Source organism: Ranitomeya variabilis, chromosome 6 (assembly GCF_051348905.1).
Source record: "Ranitomeya variabilis isolate aRanVar5 chromosome 6, aRanVar5.hap1, whole genome shotgun sequence".
NCBI classification, from domain to species: domain Eukaryota; kingdom Metazoa; phylum Chordata; class Amphibia; order Anura; family Dendrobatidae; genus Ranitomeya; species Ranitomeya variabilis.
Window position 1 is genome coordinate 199,175,813 of NC_135237.1, and position 25,687 is coordinate 199,201,499.

The following is a 25,687-nucleotide window of genomic DNA, read 5'->3' on the forward strand; positions in this document are numbered from 1 at the left end:
ATGAGAAAATAATTATAATTTTTTTATTTGTCCCTAGTTAGAGTCACATGACATGTTTACCCTGTGTCAGGTGCATATAGAACATTTATAGACTCTATTAAGATAAAGCTTGCAGTTCATCATATGATTACCTCAAACACAGGAATAACAAGTATGATAATATCACACCCTACGACTGTACATATCCTTGTTCTTTATTTCAACTCTAACCACTCATGTCTTTTGATGTAATGAACATAATGTTAGAAAAACAGTTCATGCCTAGAGAACATACAGTATATAACCATTTTAATGAAACAAGTTACATACAGGTGCTTCTCACAAAAATAGAATATCATGAAAAAGTTAATTTATTTCAGTTCTTCAATACAAAAAGTGAAACATATATTATATAGAGTCATTGCAAACAGAGTGATCTATTTCATGTGTTTATTTTTGTTAATGTTGATGATTATGGCTTACAGTCAATGAAAACCCAAAAGTCATTATCTCAGTAAACTAGAATACTTTATAACACCAGCTTGAAAAATGATTTTACAATCCGAAATGTTGGCTTACTGAAATCTATCTTAAGTAAATGCACTCAATACTTGGTCGGAGCTCCTTTTGCATCAATTACTGCATCAATGCGGCGTGGCATGGAGGCGATCAGCCCATGGCAGTGCTGAGGCTTACGGAAGCCTACGTTGCTTTGAAAGCAGCCTTCAGCTTCAGCATTTTTGAGTCTGGTATCTCTCGTCTTCCTCTTGACAATACGCTATAGATTCTCTATGGGGTTAAGGTAAGTTCAGTTTGCTGGCCAATCAAGAACAGTGATACTGTTGTTTTTAAACCAGGTATTGGTACTTTTGGCAGTGTGGACAGGTGTCAAGTCCTGCTGGAGAATGAAATTTCCATCTCCAAAAAGCATGAAGTGCTCTAACATTTCCTTGTAGACTGCTGCGTTGACTTTAGTGTTGATAAAACACAGTAGACCTACACCAGCAGATGACATGGCTCCCCAAACCATCACTGATTGTGGAAACTTCACACTAGACCTCAAGCAGCTTGGATTGTGTGTCTCTCTACTCTTCTTCCAGACTCTAGGACCTTGATTTCCAAATAAAATGCAAAATTTACTTTTATCTGAAAACAACACCTTGGACCACTGAGCAAGTCCAGTTCTTTTTCTCCTTGGCCCAGGTAAGACACTTCTGGCTTTGTCTATTGGTCATGAGTGGCTTGACACAAGGAATGCAACACTTGTAGCCTGTGTCCTGGATATGTCTGTGTGTGGTGGCTCTTGAAGCAATAACTCCAGCAGCAGTCCACTTCTTGTTAATCTCCCCCAAATTTTTGAATGGCATTTTCTTAACAATCCTTTCAAGGCTGCATTTATCCCGCTTGCTTGTGCACCTTTTTCTACCACACTCTTTCTTTCCACTCAACTGTCCATTAATATGCTTGGATACAGCACTCTGAGAAGAGCCAGATTCTTTAGCATTGACCTTTCGTGGCTTACCCTTCTTGTGCAGTATGTCAATTATTGCCTTCTGGACATCTGTCAAGTCAGCAGTCTTCCCTATGATTGTGGAGCCTGCTGAAACAGACTAAGGGACCTTTTAATGCACTTAGGAAGCTTTTACAGTTGTTTTTTGTTAATAATTCTAATTTACTGAGATAAAGACTTTTGGGTTATTATTGGCTGTAAGTAGTGATGAGCGAGTATTCTCATTACTCGAGTTTCTCCGAGCATGCTCTGGTGGTCTCCGAGTATTTTGGCGTGCTCGGAGATTTAGTTGTTGTCAACGCAGCTGCATGATTTGCAGCTGCTAGAGAGCCTGAATACGTGCAGGGATTGCATGTTTGTTAGGAAATCCCCACATGTATTCAAGCTGTCTAGCAGCTGCAAATCATGGAGCTGTGTCGACAAAAAGTAAATCTAATAGCACGCCGAAATACTCGGAGACCACCTGAGCAACGAGTATACTCGCTCATCACTATCTGTTAGCTATAATCATCAACATTAACAGAAATAAACACTTGAAATAGATAATTCTGTTTGTAATGAATCTATATAATGGGTTTCACTTTTTGTATTGAAGAAGTGACATAAATTAACTTTTTGATGATATTCTAATTTTGTGAGAAGCATGTTCAGTGAGTCTAAATATTTACATAATAAATTCAAATGGTGTTCTGACCCAGTAGTAATTATCCAAATTGTGGTGCAGGTACAGTATTCTCAATCATTTATGCAGTGGTAAGATTATGTTTTTCTTTAAAATGATTGAAACAATAATTGGAAATTGATAAAATTAAGAAAGACAGACAAAGATTCCTGACTAACAAAAGTAAAAAAATAGAAAATATTTATTTTTATGAAATATAATCTCTGCTGCTGGGTTCCATATTCATGATGCTCTTGTAGATTCAATGGTGGGTGTGTGGCACCCCAGGAGTCCGGTTGCCACAGTGACATTGCCTCCCTAACAGGGGGTGATGTCATGCCTGGAAGCAAGAAGGGATTCCCTTAGCAGGTATGCTGGCATACAACACTTTTCCTGACTCCAGACAAGTAGGGGGATCTTTAAATCCGGTTTCAGGGTAGCTTCCCTATAAGTTCTGGCCTGGAGGCGGGGTTATTGAGTTCACTGTGAGACAGTGAAGGGAGGGGAAGCATGTGAGGAGAGCCTGGGAGTGGAGCTGCAACTGAGCTCACCCCAGGATTGAGCGCAACAGAGCGGACAACGGAGTCTGTGGTTGTGTGGGAACTACAGGCCCCGCAGCCAAATCCGGAGGACAGGAGATCACAGGTCTCCTGGCCACAACAGACACCTGAAGGCACAGTTGCATATCAGAGCCCGGAGTCACCACAAGGGAGTGACACCTGGAAAAGACTCAAGCTGCCTGCCATACGGGTAGCATTTCACTAAGTGGACAGACTGAGAGAGGGACTTGAGGAGAACTACAAGCACCAGGAACTCAGAGAGCAGCGCAGTAGGGAGGCTTCAAACCCCACCTGGCTAGGGGAATTCTAAACTGCTTCCAGGCTCCCTAGATCTCTAATACCACCAGTTACCTGTGCTCTGGACTGCACCTACAATTAAAGGTAAAAAAACTACAGTCCCTGTGGCCTCCAATTATTCTTGCACCCCAACATCCACAACAACTTATAGACTGTTCTGGTAGCCCTGGGTCCCCGCTCAACCTGTGGGGAGTCAAACCATCTCAGCTGCAACACCTCTGGCCCCAGCGATCCCCTTAAGCAGCGTCGGTCATCTCTAGCCAAACACCACAGGAAAGGTCTTTAAAGGGGTGTGTAAAATAATAAAAGTTTGTGATGCCACCTGTGGTGTTCGGTCAGGGGTGACCAACGCTGCTTAAAGGGGTCCACTGGGGTGATGTTATGGTAGTAGGGATGGTATGGCTTCCCACAGGTGAAGCTGGGTCCCCAGGGCTCCCGGTGTAGTAGGGACAGGTGGTAGGTGGTGTAGAAAGAAATGGAGGATGCAGGGTTGCAGTCTGCTGTCTGTTTACCTCTTTACTGTATGATTCAAGCAGCCACAGTCCAGGGTACCCGATCACAGGTACTGGAGGTGGTACAGCCAGCTTGGAAGCGTCTCAGGAATCCCCTGAACCAGGTGGGGTTGGAAGCCTTCCCTCTAGCGCTGTGTTGTAGTCCCTTGCTACCTTTGACCTCACACAAGGTCCTCACATTCTCTCTCTGTCCCCCTTTAGGTAGGACACTATCCCGTATGACAGGAAACTCGAGCCTTTTTACAGGATCTCTATCACGACCCAGGCTCTATCTGCTACTGTGTCTTCGGGTGTTAATGGTGGACAGGTAACTTGCAATCTGTTGTCCGCCGGCTTCTGCTGTGAGACATAAAGTACTGCAGAACCTCGGTCTTGCGGCTACCGTTATCCGTGCTCAGCGTGGAGGAAGCTCACTAGCAGCTTCTCTCTCTCCAGCTCTTCACTTTGCCTTTCCTCCTTCCTCCTTTCAGTCTCTTTATGAGTTGCTCTGCTCTCTTTTTCCTTCCCAGGAGCTTCAGAATCACTCGTCTGCACGGCCCCAGCTTTCCTTCCTCTCTCCTCGCTCTCCTCTCACCAACTGCCTAGCAACTGCCTAGCAGCTGACTCCTCCTCCTGACTAGAGAGAGCAGCTCCTCTGAAGTTGGTGTAGAGCTCCCCCTTCTGGCTTGGAGTCAGAACGGTGTTGTATGTGCTGAATACCTTTTAAAGGGATCCTTCCTCGCTTCCAAGCATGACTTCACTCTCCTCATGAGGAAAGCAATGCCACTGTAAAAACAGGTTACCTGGGGTGTTACACTTTCATGACACTATCAATGAACTATAGCTCCCCAACACAAGAAGGACTCATGCAGCTCCACATAAGGATACCACCACCACCATCTTTCACTGTAGGAACCATCACTCTTGTCACCTCTGGTGCCAACACTGCTCCAGTGGTGTCTTTCCCAGTACTCGTGTGACATTGTTAACTCATGCTATCCCTGAGGCTAATTACCCTCCTCTCCTATGGACATAGTTGACATCTGGGAGATGTGAGAGAGCAACAGCAGCTCTCACTTCCTTCAGATGTTTTGATTTGTCCAAATGAGATAAAAGTGAAGCTTGTGCTGATTGGCTGCATTTCTATATCATGCAGTTCCTGGGAGAGCCAGTGTCATCACTGCTAGAACGGCGCCGGCACCGAAGGTAAGTATAAGTGTTGTTATTTTAATGGGGGAAAACATAGAGATATTGAAGAGGATGTCCAAGTAGCGAAAAACCCCTTTAAAGATATCTCTGTATATACTCAGGCAAGACGTGTTGATCAATTAGTTTAGCAATGTGATTGTTCACATAATAATTTGAGAGCTGTGGACATGCCTGCTCAGGCACTTTACTCACAGTTTGCTGGAGAGTTATCCTTTGTTAACAGCAGTGAACTGAAACAAACTGTTTACTTGCATAGGATGTCCAGCATGGTGGTACAGCTGAGAAGATATCTTAAGGGTAAGTAATAGGAGACTACATCATCAACTGCCAAAAGGATGATGGAGTCTGATTCAGCCAAGAACCTGTCCTCAGCAGCTTTGCAAAGAAGGACAAATGAAAGTAAAAATGATGTCAAATCAATTATTATGCATGTACAATGCAGAATTAATTTAAAACTGCTTTTAAATGGATTTTTTTCACCAGGGTTTTACAATCTGAGAGCAGCATGATGTGGAGCCAAAGCAATATTCCAGCAATGTATCGCTAAAGATTAGTGTTGAGCATTCCGATACCGCAAGTATCGGGTATCGGCCGATACTTGCGGTATCGGAATTCCGATACCGGGATTCCGATACTTGCCGCGTATCGGATACCGGAATCAGAAGTTCCAAGATTCAAAATGCAGAAATTCAGCCAATGAGAATGATTCCTAGTGTGGGCACATCCTGTTTAGCATGGAGGGCATGAAACTACTGGCAAGGCTGTGATTGGCTGCTGAAATGATGTCATGATGCAGTTTAAAAGTCGCTGGCGCCATTTTGCGATCACTCTGCTGTGAATTCAGTTAGTGACAGGACGCTGTTTGCTGACTGAGGGACAGTTTAGAGATAGCGATTTGCTTCTTTGTGCTTTCCAAAGGCTAATTTAGCAACCGCTGTGTTCACCTATTATTCACCTTGCTTTTGCCTTGTAGCGCTGTTTTCACAGCGATCTGCAAGGTCTGTGTGTGTGTGTGTGTGTGAGTGCAGCCCACTCTCTAGTCTGAGTGCAGCCACATAGGCCATCCATAGCTGGTTGTATTCAGTTCAGGGAGGGTGGTTCATTGCCTCATACTGTTCTTTTTTTTTTTTTTTTCAAGTAGTGTAGTCTGCTGCTAATTTATTCAAAAAAATCCTATTAGTGTCTTTCCACCCGTCTCCAGCTAATTTGTGGAAAAACACTACATAGGATAACGTAGAGGAGGGTTTTTGGGCCTTGCAGCGCCGTTTACGGCTGTCTGCACGGTCTCCGTGTGATTGCAGCTCGCCCTGTAGTCTGTGAGCAGCCATAGCCTGGTTGTCTCCAGCTCAGGGTTCTTCACTGCGTCATACCGCCAAATCAATTTTCATTTTGTTTTAAGTAGTGCAGGCTGCTGCACATTTTTTCAAAAAATTCCTATTAGTGTCTTTCCACCCGTCTCCAGCTAATTTGTGGAAAAACACTACATAGGATAACGTAGAGGAGGGTTTTTGGGCCTTGCAGCGCCGTTTACGGCTGTCTGCACGGTCTCCGTGTGACTGCAGCTCGCCCTGTAGTCTGTGAGCAGCCATAGCCTGGTTGTCTCCAGCTCAGGGTTGTTCACTGCGTCATACCGCCAAATCAATTTTCATTTTGTTTTAAGTAGTGCAGGCTGCTGCACATTTTTTCAAAAAATTCCTATTAGTGTCTTTCCACCCGTCTCCAGCTAACTTGTGGAAAAACACTACATAGGATAACGTAGAGGAGGGTTTTTGGGCCTTGCAGCGCCGTTTACGTCTGTCTGCACGGTCTCTGTGTGACTGCAGCTCTATCTGTTGTCAGTTCAGCCCCCAAAAAAGAAATAAATAATAAAGTTGACCAAACACACCAGTTACACCACTTTACATTTGTGTAGGCCACATTAGCTCATATTAAAGTCTAGTCCACACTTTAGAAAATTAGTGTTTCTTATACCTGTTAGGAGGAGTTGCTCAGGAATAAGCACACAAAGCCGTTAGTACTTTTCTGCTTATCTTTATCAGTCAACCAAGATGAAGAAGGCAGTGAGTAAGGCACGTGGGCGTGGGCGTGGGCGCGGAGCAGGGAGGGGACGTGGGGATTCTGTGCCTGCTGCGGGCACCGGTGACTCATCAGCACCCACATTCACCAGGCAACAGTCGTTCATGCGTAGCTTTGTGTCAGAGCGCCGTACACCGCTGCTGCGTGAAGAACAAATTGAAGCCGTTGTCGGATGGATGGCAGCTAATGCATCAACTTCAATTAGTGCCACATCCTCTCAGACACAGAGCACTGGAGAGCAGCCATCTGTCTCTTCACCACCTGCCAAATTGCCCAGGCAGACAGAGAGCCCAGGACAGGAGCCGTCTCTACTTCTGTTCTCTGAATCTCTTGGCTTGGAAACAGGGGGCCAGCCAAGCAGCATTGGAGAAATGGAAGAAGAGGCAGGGTGCAGTGATGCCCAACAGCTTTTTCTCTCTTCCTCTGAAGAGGCGGGTGGGCCAGTGGCTCCGGTCACCACATCGCAGGCCGCATCAGCTGATGATGACACTCAGGTGCCACTTACTGGTGCGTGCTCTGCTGCTGAGACTACCCAGGAGGAGCAGTTGGGGGCAGAGGGTAGTGTAGATGATGAGGTCCTTGACCCATCTTGGCGTGAGGGACAGGAAGGTGGTGGGAGCAGCTCTGAGGAAGAGATTCCCCGTACGGCCCAAAGAGGGAGAGGGAGAGGGAAGACTGCGGATCCTGCAGCCTCCGCTTTGGCACCCGTTAGGAGCACGTCTCTTCCAAAAGCCAAAAAGGGCGCTCCCAAGACTTGCAGTGCCTGGTCCTTTTTTGACACAGTTGCAGATGACATTTGCTATGTCAGATGCAAGGTGTGTCATCAAAAAGTCAAAAGAGGTCGAAATGTCAGCAACCTCAATACCTCCAACATGTGGAAACATGTGCGCAACAGGCACCCGGCGGAGTTAGAAAAACACACTGAAGAGCTAGGCCAACCAACAGCGGCAGCTACCACCTCTTCAGCTCGTGTTGCCTCTTAATCTAGCTCACACGCAGCTGGTTCGGCTTCCTCCCAGGATCGCCGTGGAAGAACCTCTGGCCCTGTTGTCCAGAGACCCGCTGTAATTCCACCCGCAGCACCACTTTCCCAGTCATCCACACACTCCCAGCCCAGTCTACAGCCATCGGTAGTACAGGCATGGGAGAAAAGGCGGCCTTTCTCGTCAAACCACCCACGAGCACAGGCTCTGACTGCAGGCATTGCCAAACTTCTGTCACTGGAAATGCTGTCATTCAGGCTGGTGGAGACTGACAGCTTCCGTGACTTGATGTCATTGGCAGTCCCACAGTACAATGTGCCCAGCCGCTTTTACTTCAGCAGGCAAGTCGTCCCTGCCCTGCACAAGCATGTGGAGGGACACGTAAAACATGCGCTACTGAACGCCGTCAGTAGCAAGGTCCACCTCACCACCGATGCGTGGACCAGTCAACATGGACAGGGGCGATACCTTTCCCTCACTGCCCATTGGGTTCATGTCGTTGAGCCGGGTACAGACCGTGCGAGTGGCGCAGGACGTGTCCTGCCCACTCCAAGGATTGCAGGAATCCATTCTGTACGCATTGACTCCTCCTCTTACACCAGTTCCTCAGAATCATCGCTGCAGGAGCCGTCACAGTCCACCTCCACATGGACCCGTGATGAACGTGTACCTGTTACGACCGACATGAGCACAGCCGTGGCCAAACGTCAACAGGCCGTCTTGAAATTAATTTTTTTGTGGAATCGTAGCCACACAGCGCAGGAGCTCTGGAATGCCATCAAGCAGGAGAGCGATGTGTGGTTTGTGCCAGCGAATCTCCAGCCAGGCATGGTAGTGTGTGATAATGGACGAAATCTGGTGGCAGCTCTGGGCCTCGGCAACCTCACTCACATCCCATGTCTGGCACATGTGCTCAATTTGGTCGTGCAGAGCTTTTTGAGGGACTATCCGGATCTTGATGCACTGCTGGACAAGGTCCGCCTAGAATGTGCTCACTTGCGGCGTTCCAGCACGGCAAAAGCGCGCATTGCGGCTCTGCAGCGCCGACACCGCCTGCCGGAACATCGCATCATATGTGACCTACCTACCAGGTGGAATTCCACGTTACATATGTTGGAGCGGTTGTGTGAGCAGCAGCAAGCTGTAATGGAGTACCAGCTGCTTCAGGCGCAAAGAAGTCGCAGTCAGCGCCGTACAGACTTCACAACCACAGAGTGGGCCACTATGAATGACGTCTGCCAGGTTTTGCGTCCCTTTGATTATTCCACGCGGATGGCGAGTGCAGATGATGCACTAGTCAGCATGACTGTCCCCCTTATCTGCCTGCTTGAAAAATCACTGCAAGCGCTAAGGGATGATGTTATGGAAGAGGTGGAGGATGAGGATTCACCATTTCCATCATCTTCTGGACAGTCAGCGCCACGTGGTTCCTCACAAACGCGTAGGCAGGGGACGGTTTGTGAGGAGGATGAGGAGGAGTCAATGGAGGAGGAAGACATCCGTCCAGAGGAGGGAGTTACCGAATTGTCCAGTACTCAGTGTGTACAGCGAGGGTGGGGTGATGACGAGAGACCACGCCTCCAGCAGGGGACAGCGTTTCTTGGGCAGTTGGCAGTCTGCAGCACATGGTGGATTACATGCTGCAGTGCCTGAGAAACGACCGCTGCATCGCCCACATTCTCAACATGTCTGATTATTGGGTGTTCACCCTCCTCGATCCTCGCTACCGGGACAACGTAGAAAGCCTCATCACACCGTTGAACCGGGAGCGAAAAATGCGGGAGTACCAAGACACACTGGTCAATTCCATCATCTTCTCCATTCCAACTGAGAGAAGTGCTGCTAGTGCATTCCAAAGCAGCTCAGTGCGTCCAGGCAGTGGTGGAGGCTCTGCACAAAGAGGGAGCAGAAGCAGTGCCTCTGCCCAAGGCAAGACCAGTATGGCCCAACTGTGGCACAGTTTTCTGTGCCCCCCACAAAAGTCTACACCATCACAGACGGCTCCAGTCAGCAGGAGGCAACAGTTCCGTCAGATGGTGACAGACTACATGTCTTGCCCTCTTGCTGTACTCCCAGACGGCTCTTCCCCTTTCAAGTTTTGGGTCTCAAAGCTGGATACATGGCCAGAGCTAAGCCAGTATGCATTGGAGTTGCTGTCTTGCCCTGTGGCCAGTGTATTATCGGAACGTGTCTTTAGTGCTGCAGGTGGTGTACTAACTGACCGTCGCATGCGACTATCCTCCGATAACGTTGACCGGCTTACTTTCCTGAAAATGAACAAGGCCTGGATCTCGCAGGAATTTGCCACTCCTCCTCCTGATTAAATAATTAGGTCACTGTATACGTTATCCAGGTCTCCTGTTGTGTTCATCTTTCTACCACCTGAACTTAAATTCCTGGGCTCCAACACCGCCAGTTGAGGCTCAGAAGTGCCGTCTGCACAGTCAAAACATACGACCCAGTGTTATTGGGTTTCAGTAACGTCAGCTGATCCCCAGCTGTGTAGCCAGCAATGTGTCATGCGACCGCCACGCTGACACAACAACTGAAATGTAAGGGAATCTGTCCCCCCCCCCCCAAGGCGTTTGTTACTGAAAGAGCCACCTTGTGCAGCAGTAATGCTGCACAAGGAAAAGGTAGCTATTTTGGTTTAGCTCCTTGCACACGCAGAACTTAACACTTATAAAATGTGTCCACTGATACCGTAAAACCGTCCCGGTGGTGGGACTTTCCTTCGTAATATGACGCAGCACAGCCGTCATTCTTAACCCCCCGGCGCTGCGCCCCGGCTCCTCAGCGTTGTTTGATTCCGTCCCGGAGCCTGCGCTGTTATGTTATCCCGTGGCCAGGCACACTTAGCGCTGCCCGTCTTCTGGCATCATTTGGTGTCAGGATGGCTGCGCCTGTGCGGCCGCGCTGGCCGAGAGCACGCCTCGCAGTGTCTTCTGATTTAATCCCACTGGGGGCCTGGGATCCATGGACATGCGCATTGCATATCTGAACCTCCACCTCTCACTCATCTCCCTATGGCTTCTTCAGACTGTTCGGTGTCAGCTGGTCCCTAATAGCATGCCACGGTCGTGACACCGCACAGTCTTAAGAAGCCGTAGGGAGGGGAGTGAGAGGCGAGGATATGCACTGCGCATGGCCATGGATCCCAGGCCCCCAGTGGGATAAAATCAGAAGACACTGCGAGGCGGGATCTCGTCCAGCGCGGCCGCACAGGCGCAGCCAGCCTGACACCAAATGATGTCAGAAGATGGGCAGCGCTAACTGTGCCTGGCCAAGGGATAACTTAACAGCGCAGGGTCCGGGACGGAATCAAACAACGCTGAGGAGCCGGGGCGCGGCGCCGGGGGGGGTAGGAATGACGGCTGTGCTGCGTCATATTACGAAGGAAAGTCCCACCTCCGGGACGGTTTCACGGTTTCAGGGGACACATTTTATAAGTGTTTAGTTCTGTGTTTGCAAGGAGCGTGATGAAAAGAGCCACCTTTTCCTTTTGCATCTTTTGTGCTGCACAAGCTGGCTCTTTCAGCTACAAACGCCTTGGGGGGGGGTTAAAGGTTCCCTTTCGACTTTCTCAGGCTTTGGCCTACATTGTGTTCCTCTGCTTTTCCACCTGTCCCTGGGCTCCAACCCCAGCCAGTTGCCGTCCAGAAGTGCTGTCCGCACAGTCCCAACAGTCGCTCCTCTGTTATTGGGGTTCAGTAACGTCAGCTGTTCCCCAGCTGTGTGTGTGGCAATCCCTCCTACCTCCTCCACCTCCCCCTCCTGTCCCTGGGCTCCAACACCGCTAGTTGCCGTCCAGAAGTGCTGTACGCACAGTCAACAGTCCCTCCTCTGTTATTGGGGTTCAGTAACGTCAGCTGTTCCCCTGCTGTGTGTGTGGCAATCCCTCCTACCTCCTCCACCTCCCCCTCCTGTCCCTGGGCTCCAACACCGCCAGTTGCCGTCCAGAAGTGCTGTACGCACAGTCAACAGTCCCTCCTCTGTTATTGGGGTTCAGTAATGTCAGCTGTTCCCCTGCTGTGTGTGTGGCAATCCCTCCTACCTCCTCCTACCTCCTCCTCCTCCACCTGTCCCTGGGCTCCAACACCGCCAGTTGCCGTCCAGAAGTGCTGTACGCACAGTCAACAGTCCCTCCTCTGTTATTGGGGTTCAGTAACGTCAGCTGTTCCCCTGCTGTGTGTGTGGCAATCCCTCCTACCTCCTCCACCTCCCCCTCCTGTCCCTGGGCTCCAACACCGCCAGTTGCCGTCCAGAAGTGCTGTACGCACAGTCAACAGTCCCTCCTCTGTTATTGGGGTTCAGTAACGTCAGCTGTTCCCCTGTTGTGTGTGTGGCAATCCCTCCTACCTCCTCCTACCTCCTCCTCCTCCACCTGTCCCTGGGCTCCAACACCGCCAGTTGCCATCCAGAAGTGCTGTACGCACAGTCAACAGTCCCTCCTCTGTTATTGGGGTTCAGTAACGTCAGCTGTTCCCCTGCTGTGTGTGTGGCAATCCCAAATACCTCCTCCACCTCCTCCACCTGTCCCTGGGCTCCAACACCGCCAGTTGCCATCCAGAAGTGCTGTACGCACAGTCAACAGTCCCTCCTCTGTTATTGGGGTTCAGTAACGTCAGCTGTTCCCCTGCTGTGTGTGTGGCAATCCCTCCTACCTCCTCCTACCTCCTCCTCCTCCACCTGTCCCTGGGCTCCAACACCGCCAGTTGCCATCCAGAAGTGCTGTACGCACAGTCAACAGTCCCTCCTCTGTTATTGGGGTTCAGTAACGTCAGCTGTTCCCCTGCTGTGTGTGTGGCAATCCCTCCTACCTCCTCCTACCTCCTCCTCCTCCACCTGTCCCTGGGCTCCAACACCGCCAGTTGCCGTCCAGAAGTGCTGTACGCACAGTCAACAGTCCCTCCTCTGTTATTGGGGTTCAGTAACGTCAGCTGTTCCCCTGCTGTGTGTGTGGCAATCCCTCCTACCTCCTCCTACCTCCTCCTCCTCCACCTGTCCCTGGGCTCCAACACCGCCAGTTGCCGTCCAGAAGTGCTGTACGCACAGTCAACAGTCCCTCCTCTGTTATTGGGGTTCAGTAACGTCAGCTGTTCCCCTGCTGTGTGTGTGGCAATCCCTCCTACCTCCTCCTACCTCCTCCTCCTCCACCTGTCCCTGGGCTCCAACACCGCCAGTTGCCGTCCAGAAGTGCTGTACGCACAGTCAACAGTCCCTCCTCTGTTATTGGGGTTCAGTAACGTCAGCTGTTCCCCTGCTGTGTGTGTGGCAATCCCTCCTACCTCCTCCACCTCCCCCTCCTGTCCCTGGGCTCCAACACCGCCAGTTGCCGTCCAGAAGTGCTGTACGCACAGTCAACAGTCCCTCCTCTGTTATTGGGGTTCAGTAACGTCAGCTGTTCCCCTGCTGTGTGTGTGGCAATCCCTCCTACCTCCTCCTACCTCCTCCTCCTCCACCTGTCCCTGGGCTCCAACACCGCCAGTTGCCGTCCAGAAGTGCTGTACGCACAGTCAACAGTCCCTCCTCTGTTATTGGGGTTCAGTAACGTCAGCTGTTCCCCTGCTGTGTGTGTGGCAATCCCTCCTACCTCCTCCTACCTCCTCCTCCTCCACCTGTCCCTGGGCTCCAACAACGCTAGTTGCCGTCCAGAAGTGCTGTCCGCACAGAGCAAAACACCTCGCCAATGTGTTAGTGGGGTTCAGCACCGCCAGCTGTTCCCCTGCTGTGCAGCCGGCAACGTGTACTGCGACCGCCATGCAGGCACAACAAGTTAAATTTAAGGGAACCTGTCCCCCCCCCCCAGGCGTTTGTTACTGAAGGAGCCACCTTGTGCAGCAGTAATGATGCAAAGGGAAAAAGTGCCTCTTTTCGTGGTGCTCCTTGCACATGCTGATCCTAACACTTATGAAAAGTGTCCCCTCCTACCGTGATACCGTCCGGTTGGTGGAACTTTCCTTTGTGATGTGACGCAGCACAGCCGTCATTCTTACCCCCTTGGCGCCGTGCGCCGCCTCCTCAGCGTTGTTTGAATCAGTCCCGGAGCCTGCGCTGTTAGGTTAGCCCTTGGCCATGCACACATTTTGCGCTGCCCGTCTTCTGACATCATTTGGTGTCAGGCTGGCTGCGCCTGTGCGGCCGCGCTGGCAGAGAGCCCGCCTCGTACTGTCTTCTGATTTAATCCCACTGGGGGCCTGAGATCCATGGACATGCGCAGTGCATATCTGAACCTCCACCTCTCACTCATCTCCCTACGGCTTATTCAAACTGTGCGGTGTCAGCTGGTCCCTAATAGCATGCCACGGCCGTGACACCGCACAGTCAGAAGAAGCCGTAGGGAGATGAGTGAGAGGTGGAGGTTCAGATATGCACTGCGCATGTCCATGGATCTCAGGCCCCCAGTGGGATTAAATCAGAAGACAGTACGAGGCGGGCTCTCTGCCAGCGCGGCCGCACAGGCGCAGCCAGCCTGACACCAAATGATGTCAGAAGACGGGCAGCGCAAAATGTGTGCATGGCCAAGGGCTAACCTAACAGCGCAGGCTCCGGGACTGATTCAAACAACGCTGAGGAGGCGGCGCACGGCGCCAAGGGGGTAAGAATGACGGCTGTGCTGCGTCACATCACAAAGGAAAGTTCCACCTACCGGACGGTATCACGGTAGGAGGGGACACTTTTTATAAGTGTTAGGTTCAGCATGTGCAAGGACCATAATTAAAAGAGCTAAGTTTACCTTTTCCAGCATTAGTGCTGTACACGATGGCTCTTTCAGCTACAAACGCCTGGGGGGGGGTTAAAGTTTCCCTTTCAACTTGCTCCAGTGCAGGCTTCGGCCTACACTCTGCTCCCTCTCCTCCTCCTGCTGACCCTGGGCTCTAACACCGCCAGTTGGGGCCCAGATGTGCTAGCTGCACAGAGCCAAACACCAGCCAATGTGTCAGTGGGGTTCAGCACCGCCAGCTGTTCCCCTGCTGTGCAGCCGGCATCGTGTCCTGCAAAAGCCACGCAGACACAAGAACTGAAATTGAAGGGAACCTGTCCCCCCTCCCCCAGGCGTTTGTACGTTTTTAAGGCCACCTTGTACAGCGGTAATGCTGCATGTGTGCAAGGTGGCTCATAAACGTATTCTCCTCGCACATGTGGAACTGAAAACACGTCTGAAATGTGTCCTCTGTGTGACCATTTAACCGTCCCGGGGGTGTGACTTTCCTTTGTAATGACACGCTGCAACCCCCTTGGTAGCGCTGCCCGTCTTCTGGCATCATTGTTTGGCTGCCTGCGCCTCTGCGGCCGCCCTGACCCACACAACGCCCCTCGGTGTCTTATTTCTTGGGACTGCGAGGGTGTGATTGATGGGCATGAGCAGTGCATCAGTTCGCCTGTCCCTTATCTCCTTCCGCCTTCTTCAGACTGTGCGGCTTCATGGCCGTGGCATGCGATAAGGGATCAGCTGACGCCGCACAGTCTGCAGCGGGTGTAAGGACCCGAGTGCGAGAGGCGAACATATGTGCTGCGCCAGGCCATGAATCACAGCCCCGCAGTGTTTTAACAATGTTAAGACACCGCGGGGCTGGGATTCATGGTCATCGCGAACCGCAGCGGCCGACATTAAATGAGGTCAGAAGATGGGCAGCGCTAACAGCGCTAGGCCAGGGGATAACACGACAGCGCAGACTCCTGTACAGCAAATAACAACGCTCAGGAGGCTGCACCCAGCACCAAGATGGGATTCTTGACATCTGTGCTGCGTCTCATTACAAAGGGAACTCGCGCCTCCAACACAGTTTGACTGTATAAAGGGCTAAATGTTATACGTGTTTCATTCAGCGTGTGCAAGGAGCAAAATTAAAAGAGCAACCTTTGACTTGTGCAGCACTACTGCTGCATAAGCTGTGGCTCTTCTACTTTGTAACCCCTGAGGGGGGGTTAAAGGTTACCTTTGAAATTGGTTCAAGTAGGCTTCGGCCTACACTCTGCTCCCCCTGCAGAGCCCGGGCTCCAACACCGCCAGTTGGGGCCCGGTACTGCTAGCTGCACAGAGCCAAACACCAGCCAATGTGTCAGTGGGGTTCAGCACCGCCAGCTGTTCCCCTGCTGTGCAGCCGGCAACGTGTCCTGCAACAGCCACGCAGGCACAACAGACCCAAAGCTGCCGCCAGTGCAGGCTTCGGCCTACACTCTGCTCCATCTCCTCCTCCTGCTGACCCCGGGCTCTAACACCGCCAGTTGGGGCCTGGTACTGCTAGCTGCACAGAGAAAAACACCAGCCAATGTGTCAGTGGGGTTCAGCACCGCCACCTGTTCCCCTGCTGTGCAGCCGGCATCGTGTCCTGCAAAAGCCACGCAGACACAAGAACTGAAATTGAAGGGAACCTGTCCCCCCTCCCCCAGGCGTTTGTACGTTTTTAAGGCCACCTTGTACAGCGGTAATGCTGCATGTGTGCAAGGTGGCTCATAAACGTATTCTCCTCGCACATGTGGAACTGAAAACACGTCTGAAATGTGTCCTCTGTGTGACCATTTAACCATCCCGGGGGTGTGACTTTCCTTTGTAATGACACACTGCAACCCCCTTGGTAGCGCTGCCCGTCTTCTGGCATCATTGTTTGGCTGCCTGCGCCTCTGCGGCCGCCCTGACCCACACAACGCCCCTCGGTGTCTTATTTCTTGGGACTGCGAGGGTGTGATTGATGGGCATGAGCAGTGCATCAGTTCGCCTGTCCCTCATCTCCTTCCGCCTTCTTCAGAATGTGCGGCTTCATGGCCGTGGCATGCGATAAGGGATCAGCTGACGCCGCACAGTCTGCAGCGGGTGTAAGGACCCGAGTGCGAGAGGCGAACATATGTGCTGCGCCAGGCCATGAATCACAGCCCCGCAGTGTTTTAACAATGTTAAGACACCGCGGGGCTGGGATTCATGGTCATCGCGAACCGCAGCGGCCGACATTAAATGAGGTCAGAAGATGGGCAGCGCTAACAGCGCTAGGCCAGGGGATAACACGACAGCGCAGACTCCTGTACAGCAAATAACAACGCTCAGGAGGCTGCACCCAGCACCAAGGTGGGATTCTTGACATCTGTGCTGCGTCTCATTACAAAGGGAACTCGCGCCTCCAACACAGTTTGACTGTATAAAGGGCTAAATGTTATACGTGTTTCATTCAGCGTGTGCAAGGAGCAAAATTAAAAGAGCAACCTTTGACTTGTGCAGCACTACTGCTGCATAAGCTGTGGCTCTTCTACTTTGTAACCCCTGAGGGGGGGTTAAAGGTTACCTTTGAAATTGGTTCAAGTAGGCTTCAGACTACACTCTGCTCCCCCTGCAGAGCCCGGGCTCCAACACCGCCAGTTGGGGCCCGGTACTGCTAGCTGCACAGAGCCAAACACCAGCCAATGTGTCAGTGGGGTTCAGCACCGCCAGCTGTTCCCCTGCTGTGCAGCCGGCAACGTGTCCTGCAACAGCCACGCAGGCACAACAGACCCAAAGCTGCCGCCAGTGCAGGCTTCGGCCTACACTCTGCTCCATCTCCTCCTCCTGCTGACCCCGGGCTCTAACACCGCCAGTTGGGGCCCGATACTGCTAGCTGCACAGAGAAAAACACCAGCCAATGTGTCAGTGGAGTTCAGCACCGCCAGCTGTTCCCCTGCTGTGCAGCCGGCATCGTGTCCTGCAAAAGCCATGCAGACACTTGCTCTTGTACCTTCTACTCCCCATCCTGGTTCCAGTACCGTCAGCTGGTTCCAGGCAGAGCCTTTGGCTTAGGTGCCTCCCTCTAGGTATCCGAGTTCCACCAACGTCAGGTGGTCCTTGGTAGTGCTTTCAGGCACGGGTACCTCCTGCTTAGTAACCGGGTTCCAGTAACGTCAGCTGGTCTTCGGTAGTTCCATTGGCTCTTGGACCTTCTGCTACCCATCCGGGTTCCAGCACCGTCAGCTGGTTCTCGGCAGTGTCTTTTGCTCTTGTACCTTCTGCTCCCCATCCTGGTTCCAGTACCGTCAGCTGGTTCCGGGCAGAGCCTTTGGCTTAGGTGCCTCCCTCTGGGTATCCGAGTTCCACCAACGTCAGGTGGTCCTTGGTAGTGATTTCAGGCACGGGTACCTCCTGCTTAGTAACCGGGTTCCAGTAACGTCAGCTGGTCCTCGGTAGTTCCATTGGCTCTTGGACCTTCGGGTAGCCATCCGAGTTCCAGTTCCATCAGCTGGTTCTCGGCATTTTCTCAGCCTTCTTGTACCTTCTGCTACATTTCCAAGTTCAAGAGACTAATCACGATGACCCGGAAGACCACCCCTAAGATGACGACGACACCAGAGACGACAACCACCGTGATGACGACGACCCTGGAGACGATGACCCCGAAGACCACCCCGATGACGACGACCCCGGAGACGACGACCCTGAAGACCACCCCGATGACGACGACCCCGGAGACGATGACCCTGGAGACGACGACGACCTGGAAGACCGAGAAGCAGAAGAACAAGAGGCTGCAGAACAAAGAGCAGAAGAACAGTAAGCATAACACTAAATATCAGAGCAAAAAATATTATCTAAATTATAAGCAGAAGAAGACTAAGCAGTGTATGGGGGTGAGTCCGTTCCTCCTCGTGGTGCCCCTGGATAAAGACTGATGCTGCAGGCCAAACTGAACGCGGACAAATGTAACTCTTTTGTGACAGGCAGAACGGAAGATGTAATCTTCAAACTTTTATAGATAACAACTGCGGGAATGCCTGTCACAAATAAGAATATGATGAAGAAGTAGAATATGATGAAGATAATAGTAAAATAAAAAGAATATGAACAATGTAAGAAAAAAAATAATAGGTAGAAGATGAAGAAGAAGATGAATAAGGTGAAGAAGTTGATGTCAAAGAAGCTGATGATGAGGATAATGAAGAAGAAAGTGTGGGAGAAGTAAAAAAGAAGGTGAAGGGCGTGGAAGTAGTGAAACATCAATATCTGACAAAATAAAAAAAAATTAACATAGTCAAAATCTTTCTACCGCCGAACGTCATAAAAAAAAAAAAAAACTGCTATTCTATTACATTGGGCTAAACCTCTGTGCCTTTAATGTCTCCGCCAAGTCCCCCAATACATCCTACATTATTCTTAGTTGTTTTCCTTCATGTAGAATGAACCTACAAGTTTATAAAGGGTTTATTTTAATTCCGATATTTTCGTCCCATTGACTTGCATTGGGATCGGGTATCGGATTAGATCCGATATTTTGACGGTATCGGCCGATACTTTCCGATACCGATACTTTCCGATATCGGAAAGTATCGCTCAACACTACTAAAGATATGTTCACACTTGTGTACCAGGGCTTTGTGGACGGCTGCGTACTTCCTCCCTGAAGCTCCACCCACTTCCGCACTTCTTCCGTTTAAGTCCGCCTACTTCTGCATGCGTCCTGCGTACCTATCTTTAACATTGGGTATGCAGGACATGCAGAGGTGTCGTTTTGATGCGACCACACGTCCGCATAACCACACAGAGCTGCTTGCAATAGTGGTATTTGATACAATTACAGTTTAATCAGCAGAAGATTATCACTAGAGAACTAGCAAACCTGCTGCCAGGTAGGCAAGTGTAATGAGCTGGCCGGCTGTGACTGTTCTGTTATCATTGACATAGAATCTGTGACAGACACTGCCCCCGTGTGGCCAGAAGTTATACCTATGCCGAATGTGATTACAGAGAAACAAACTGTATTGGCTAGACTCCCCCCTGTTATGTCATGTGACCAGGAAGGAGGGAGAGAAGAAGAAGAGCCCGGGAAACCAGTCGGTGCAGAGAGAGGTCTGTGTGTACTGGTGTCCTCCTGCTGAGGCGATATAGAGGATTTCCTGGATAACCCCTCTCTCTTGGAAGCTGACATGCAGATTGTTCCCAGCTCCCACACTGCGGAGCACTCAGCGGTGACATCTTCACAGATCCTGGAGCCCATGAACTGTAAGCGGGTCCTCTGTTGAGAGGCCGAACACTCCACCTTTACCTGCTGAACCATAAGGATTACAGTCTGGACCTGAGAGACAGAGTTTTGTTTACTCCCTGTTGTTTTCTCCTCGGCTGGAGCGTCTCCCTGCAGCGTTGACAGACAGGCCTGCGACGTGGGAAGATAACCTCCTGGAGCAAAGGAACTGGTAACATGTGGATAGGGACAGTGAGGGAAAGTTTGTTAATACACGTTATTTCTGTGAATAAGCATATTTTGTACTGTCTATTATTGTGTTCCGCTGTGTTAATGAAAATGTATAACAGTAAAGATACGTTTGTTAAGATGGAATCTGAGTGTGGAGGTTTTGCTGGGCCAGATCATGGATATGCATGGGCGGCCTCGCCCTCGTCCACTTCATCTGGCGTAGTCGGCAGGATCTGTGCCCAGCAGGATTCCCACCCAGGCCCAGTATACAGTCAGAAACCGCCGCCGGTGTCCATTGTAAACCAGGTCAGGAAATTTGGCGGGCGAAATTACCCCGTACCAGAGTGGGCGGAACAAGTGCGGATACTGGGAGAAATGTATAATATTGACCCTAAGACCTTGGCAGAAATGGCGGTACTGACGCTAGAGGGGGAGGAATGGACGACAGTCAGACTGGAGACGGTCAGGGGACAGCGTGTGTTGGAGGATTTGGTGCGGGTGCTGGAAAAGACCTATGGACCTACTACGTACCAGGGAACACTGCGATACCTGTTCTTTAGACGGACACAGCTTGAATGGGAAGACATTCCCCAATATGCAAATGCCCTTCAGGTACTCCTTGAACAAGTCTGTGCAAAAGGGGAACAACTGGCTACTATGGCTCCTCGTGACCTGGTACTGAGAGACCAATTCGTTATAGGGCTGAGAGACCAGTATCTTAACCGTACGCTACAGGACTTGATTCGGATGACGCCGACTCTCACCTTCGCTGAAGTCAAGCAGGAAGCCATAGAACGTTCTAGGGGACCCGTCATGGATGTGGGGACTCAGAGCGCTGTGTGCAGATCCATATTAAACAGTAAACAGCCCAACAGTGACACCGAGGAGCTGAAACAGATGGTAGCAGATTTACAGCAACAGGTGTCACAGTTAACACTAGAACGACAGAGAGACCAGCGGATACGACCTAGCCGTCCCGTGGGACCGTGTTGGTCATGTGGTGACCCTCGCCACAGGGCAAATCGTTGTCCTCAACAAACAAACCATCAGTTACCACGACGAACAGAATATCGGCTACATCCACAAGCAGAGCCACCACGCCAGGTCTCACCACAATGGCCGCCGTTAAACTAGACACCCCTGCAGCTGAGGTTCGAGCAGCAGGGGGGGGACAGAGAACGGGGTGTAGAAAAACAGAACCAGCAACGGAGTACTCTTGCCTCGAGTAGTCCTATACTTTAAGTTATTCTGGAGGGAGTTGCGGTGCAAGGATTGATGGACACTGGGTCACAAGTGACCACGATCTCTGAACAGTTTTATGAAAAGTACCTCAAACCAAGAACTGCTTGTGATCCAGATACCACCATTAAGATAATTGCGGCTAATAACCTACCCATTCCAGTAACCGGAGTCGCCTGGATGGATATGAAGGCCTGTGGACAAGACCTAGGGAAACGAGGAATCGTCATTGTCAAGGAAGGCTTCGGCTCCGAGACCCCAGTAATAATCGGAATGAATATCTTGAAAGACCTAGATCTTATGCTGTTGACAAGAAAAGGGCCCAAGTACTGGCAGAAAGTTACCAAACATAAACCGACTCGTCTGGCGTTCCAGCGTGTAATCCGGACCGTTGGACTTCAACAAATGGCAAAGGAACAATTACCCCTAGCAGCCATTAAAGTGCCCCGCTGTACCCGGATTACTTTGCCCGCTGAAAAAGAGACAGTCATTACCCTGCCTCTTAACACCAACCGACAGCTTGAAGGAGTTGAAGTGTTAATCGAGCCGAGGGCTCCAAGTGGGAGTAAGCTAAACCCACTAGTCGCCCGGACCCTAGCCGTCGTGAGGAACGGAAGAGTCCCTGTCAGGCTAAACAACACCGCAGACGTAGGTGTAGCTCTTGAGGCTGGCATGCAACTTGCCAGAGTATATGCTCTACCCACAGAAGTGAACCCCATGGGACCCTTACAATTCACCCCGTCTACAGAAGATGGCTGGACGGTAACTGTCTCAGCCATAAATGCTCAAGCAGATGATGAAGACATTGGGCGAAAACTACTGGAAAAAGTGAAACTGGACCCGTCCCAGTACACAAAACAGGAAGTGTCTCAAATGGAGAAACTACTGCGAGAACACCAAGACTCCTTTGCAAAGCATGACACTGACTTCGGGTACACCACCAGTATCCAACACGAGATTCCCACGGGCGATGCTGCCCCTATTCGCGAGAGGTACCGACAAATACCACCTCAACAATACCAGGAGGTGAAAAGCCTCTTAGAATCTATGCTACACGCCGGAGTGGTGCGGGAAAGCCAGAGCCCATGGGCTGCACCCGTGGTGATAGTCAAAAAGAAAGATGGATCCCTGAGATTTTGCGTAGACTACCGTCGGCTGAACGCTTGCACGATCCGGGACTCCTATCCACTCCCCCGGATCGAAGAGTCACTGACCGCCCTGAAAAAGGCCAAATATTTTTCGTCTCCAGACTTGGCCAGTGGATATTGGCAGGTCCCCATGAGTGAGAAGGACAGAGAAAAGACCACCTTCATCCTTCCCATGGGTCTGTACGAGTTTGACCGGATGCCATTCGGCTTGAATAACGCACCAGGGACCTTTCAGAGACTGATGGAAAGCTGTCTGGGAGATTTCAACTTCGAATTCACGATGATATACCTTGATGACATCGTGGTATACTCCGCCACCTTTGAGGATCATCTTCACAAGCTTGGCAAAGTGTTCCAGCGCTTGAAGAGACACGGCTTGAAGTTGAAGCCCAGCAAGTGCCGTCTATTCCAGCAGGAGATCGATTACCTGGGACACTGGATCTCGGCCGAAGGTGTCCAACCCTCTCCAGAGAAGATAGCAGCTGTCCGAGAGTGGCCACAACCAACTACCATCAAAGAAGTCCAGGCTTTCCTGGGGCTAGCGGGCTATTACCGCCGATTTGTCAAGGACTTTGCCCGGCTTGCGGAACCACTGCATGAGACCCTCCGAGGGACCGCGAACAGTCCCAGAGGACGACGCATCAGCTGGGGGCCCGACCAAGAAAGATCCTTCCGGGCGCTTCAAGCTGCTCTGACATCACCCCCTATTCTGGCATTTGCAGACTACACCTTGCCGTTCCAGTTATACACCGACGCCAGCCTTCAAGGTCTCGGGGCGGTCCTCTCCCAAGTCCAAGATAACAAGGAACGCGTAATAGCCTATGCCAGTAGATCCCTCCGTGACACCGAAAAGAACCCCGTCAACTACAGCACTTTCCGCCTGGAACTCCTGGCCCTGACCTGGGCTATGACAGAGAAATTTGCTGGCTACCTGACAGGGGCGGAGGTGCTGGTCGTGACAGACAACAATCCTCTTGCCCACCTAGAAAATGCCAAGCTAGGGGCAATGGAACAGCGCTGGATGGCAAGGCTCTCTAGATTTCAATACAAAATTAAATACAGAGCGGGGATGGAGAATCAGAATGCTGACAGCCTTTCCAGAGTGATATCATCCCCGCCAGTGGGGGACCGGGATGAAGAGTTGGAGGAAGATGAATTGCCCGACTTTGCCCGGCTAGCTAAGCAAATAGAAGATAGCCGCCAGTATGCTGTAGGCGGGATCGAAGCCGTAGTGGGGTCCCCCCTGTCCCAACAAGAATGGGCCAAGCTTCAAGATCGAGACCCTGAACACGTCTTACTGAAACAGTACGTGAAGACACAAGAGAAACCACCCTCCGAAGTAAGAGCCCGACTATCAACCAGGGCCTCTGCCCTACTTGCCCAATGGGATCAGCTGATCGTGAAGGATGGAGTCTTGTATCGCAGGGCCCTTTTATCCCATATGCTGGAAGAATGTTTGCAGATTGTCGTCCCGGTGCAGCTAGCCCATGAGATGGTGGCTGAAGCCCACAGAAGGAACGGCCACTTCGGCATAGACAAGACCCTCCGGTGGACCCAGCAATTAATTTTTTGCCCAGGACTCCGTAAGCTGGTTGAAAATGTCTGCCTAAGCTGTCGTACATGTGAACTCCACAAGTCTACTGAGCAGCGTGCACCCGTCCAGACCATTAGCACATCCAGGCCCCTCGAGTTGTTGATGGTGGACTATCTGTTGATCGGAACGGCGAATAGTGGCTACCAGTACTGTCTGGTGATGGTGGACCACTTCACGAAATTCGCCGTCGCTGTTGCTACCAAAGATCAGACTGCCGAATCAGCTGCACAGGCCATCTGTCAACACTTCGTTCGGGTCTATGGGTGTCCGGAGCGGCTGCACTCTGATCAGGGGGCGTGTTTCGAAGGGCGAGTCATTGAAGAACTTCAGCAGATGTATGGAATCAAGAAGTCCAGGACCACCCCGTATCATCCACAAGGGAATGGTGCCTGTGAGCGTTTCAACCGGACCCTCTTACAACTGATCCGAACCTTAGCAGAAGACAAAAAGCCCGACTGGCCTCAATTCCTCCCAGAACTGCTGTGGGCCTATAACAATCAAGTCCATTCTGTCACCGGATACACGCCTTACACCCTCCTTTTTGGCCGCCCAGGCAAAAGCATCCATGAGCTACACCTGTCTAACCCTGATGAAGACACCTGTGGTACCTATCCTTCCTGGCTACAAGCACACCGTCAAAGGATGGAAACTGTCTACCGGCTGGTGGAACAGCAGATTCAGGACCAGGTCCACGCTGATCCACTTCCAATACAAGAAGACCTACTGAGTGTGGGTCAACTAGTCCTAGTTCGTATAAAGAAACCGCAAGGAAAACTCCGGCCCAAGTGGGAGACCGAAGTCTATCGAATAATTGGACACCCGTACCCTGGTGGCCCCGTCTACCAAGTACAAGGCGAAGACAGCGGCAGCCTCCACACCCTGCACCGTAACATGTTGCGCCCCTGTCGTTCTCAGCCTGACTCCCCTCCTATAATGCCTAGAGAGATGGATGTCACTAATACTGTGGGAGACACCGATACCGGGGATGTAGAAGTGGAAAACATCCCTACCCCTGCTCGCCTGACTGACACGTCTGCACCCCTTACCTCCTCGACTGACTTACCGACTGGGGCGGAGAGTGGAGTGACTGATCGGGGAGAGAGACTAGCACCCGTTAGGCGGACAGCGAGGACCACCGCAGGAGTGCCCCCGGGACAGTCCTACAGAGACCAATATGTGTGGCCCTTTTCACAGCCGGGTCCTACAACCTCCACAGCCATCGCCGCCCTGGAGACAGTCGTTGACAGGGACTGCCAACCTTCAAGTGGGAGGGCGTGTAATGAGCTGGCCGGCTGTGACTGTTCTGTTATCATTGACATAGAATCTGTGACAGACACTGCCCCCGTGTGGCCAGAAGTTATACCTATGCCGAATGTGATTACAGAGAAACAAACTGTATTGGCTAGACTCCCCCCTGTTATGTCATGTGACCAGGAAGGAGGGAGAGAAGAAGAAGAGCCTGGGAAACCAGTCGGTGCAGAGAGAGGTCTGTGTGTACTGGTGTCCTCCTGCTGAGGCGATATAGAGGATTTCCTGGATAACCCCTCTCTCTTGGAAGCTGACATCCAGATTGTTCCCAGCTCCCACACTGCGGAGCACTCAGCGGTGACATTTTCACAGATCCTGGAGCCCATGAACTGTAAGCGGGTCCTCTGTTGAGAGGCCGAACACCCCACCTTTACCTGCTGAACCACAAGGATTACAGTCTGGACCTGAGAGACAGAGTTTTGTTTACTCCCTGTTTTCTCCTCGGCTGGAGCGTCTCCCTGCAGCGTTGACAGACAGGCCTGC

General features: G+C 51.1%; 1 long non-coding RNA gene across 1 annotated transcript in view; it reads left to right on the top strand.

The window, feature by feature from the left end:
- Window positions 1–628: 628 nt before the first annotated feature.
- Window positions 629–25,687, top strand: part of LOC143781059 (uncharacterized) — a 49,925-nt gene continuing 24,866 nt past the window's right edge. Inside the window, exons 1-2 of the long non-coding RNA XR_013216523.1 lie at window positions 629–781; window positions 1,080–1,182. This is a non-coding gene — a long non-coding RNA (uncharacterized LOC143781059). The remainder of the gene's footprint in view (window positions 782–1,079; window positions 1,183–25,687) is intronic.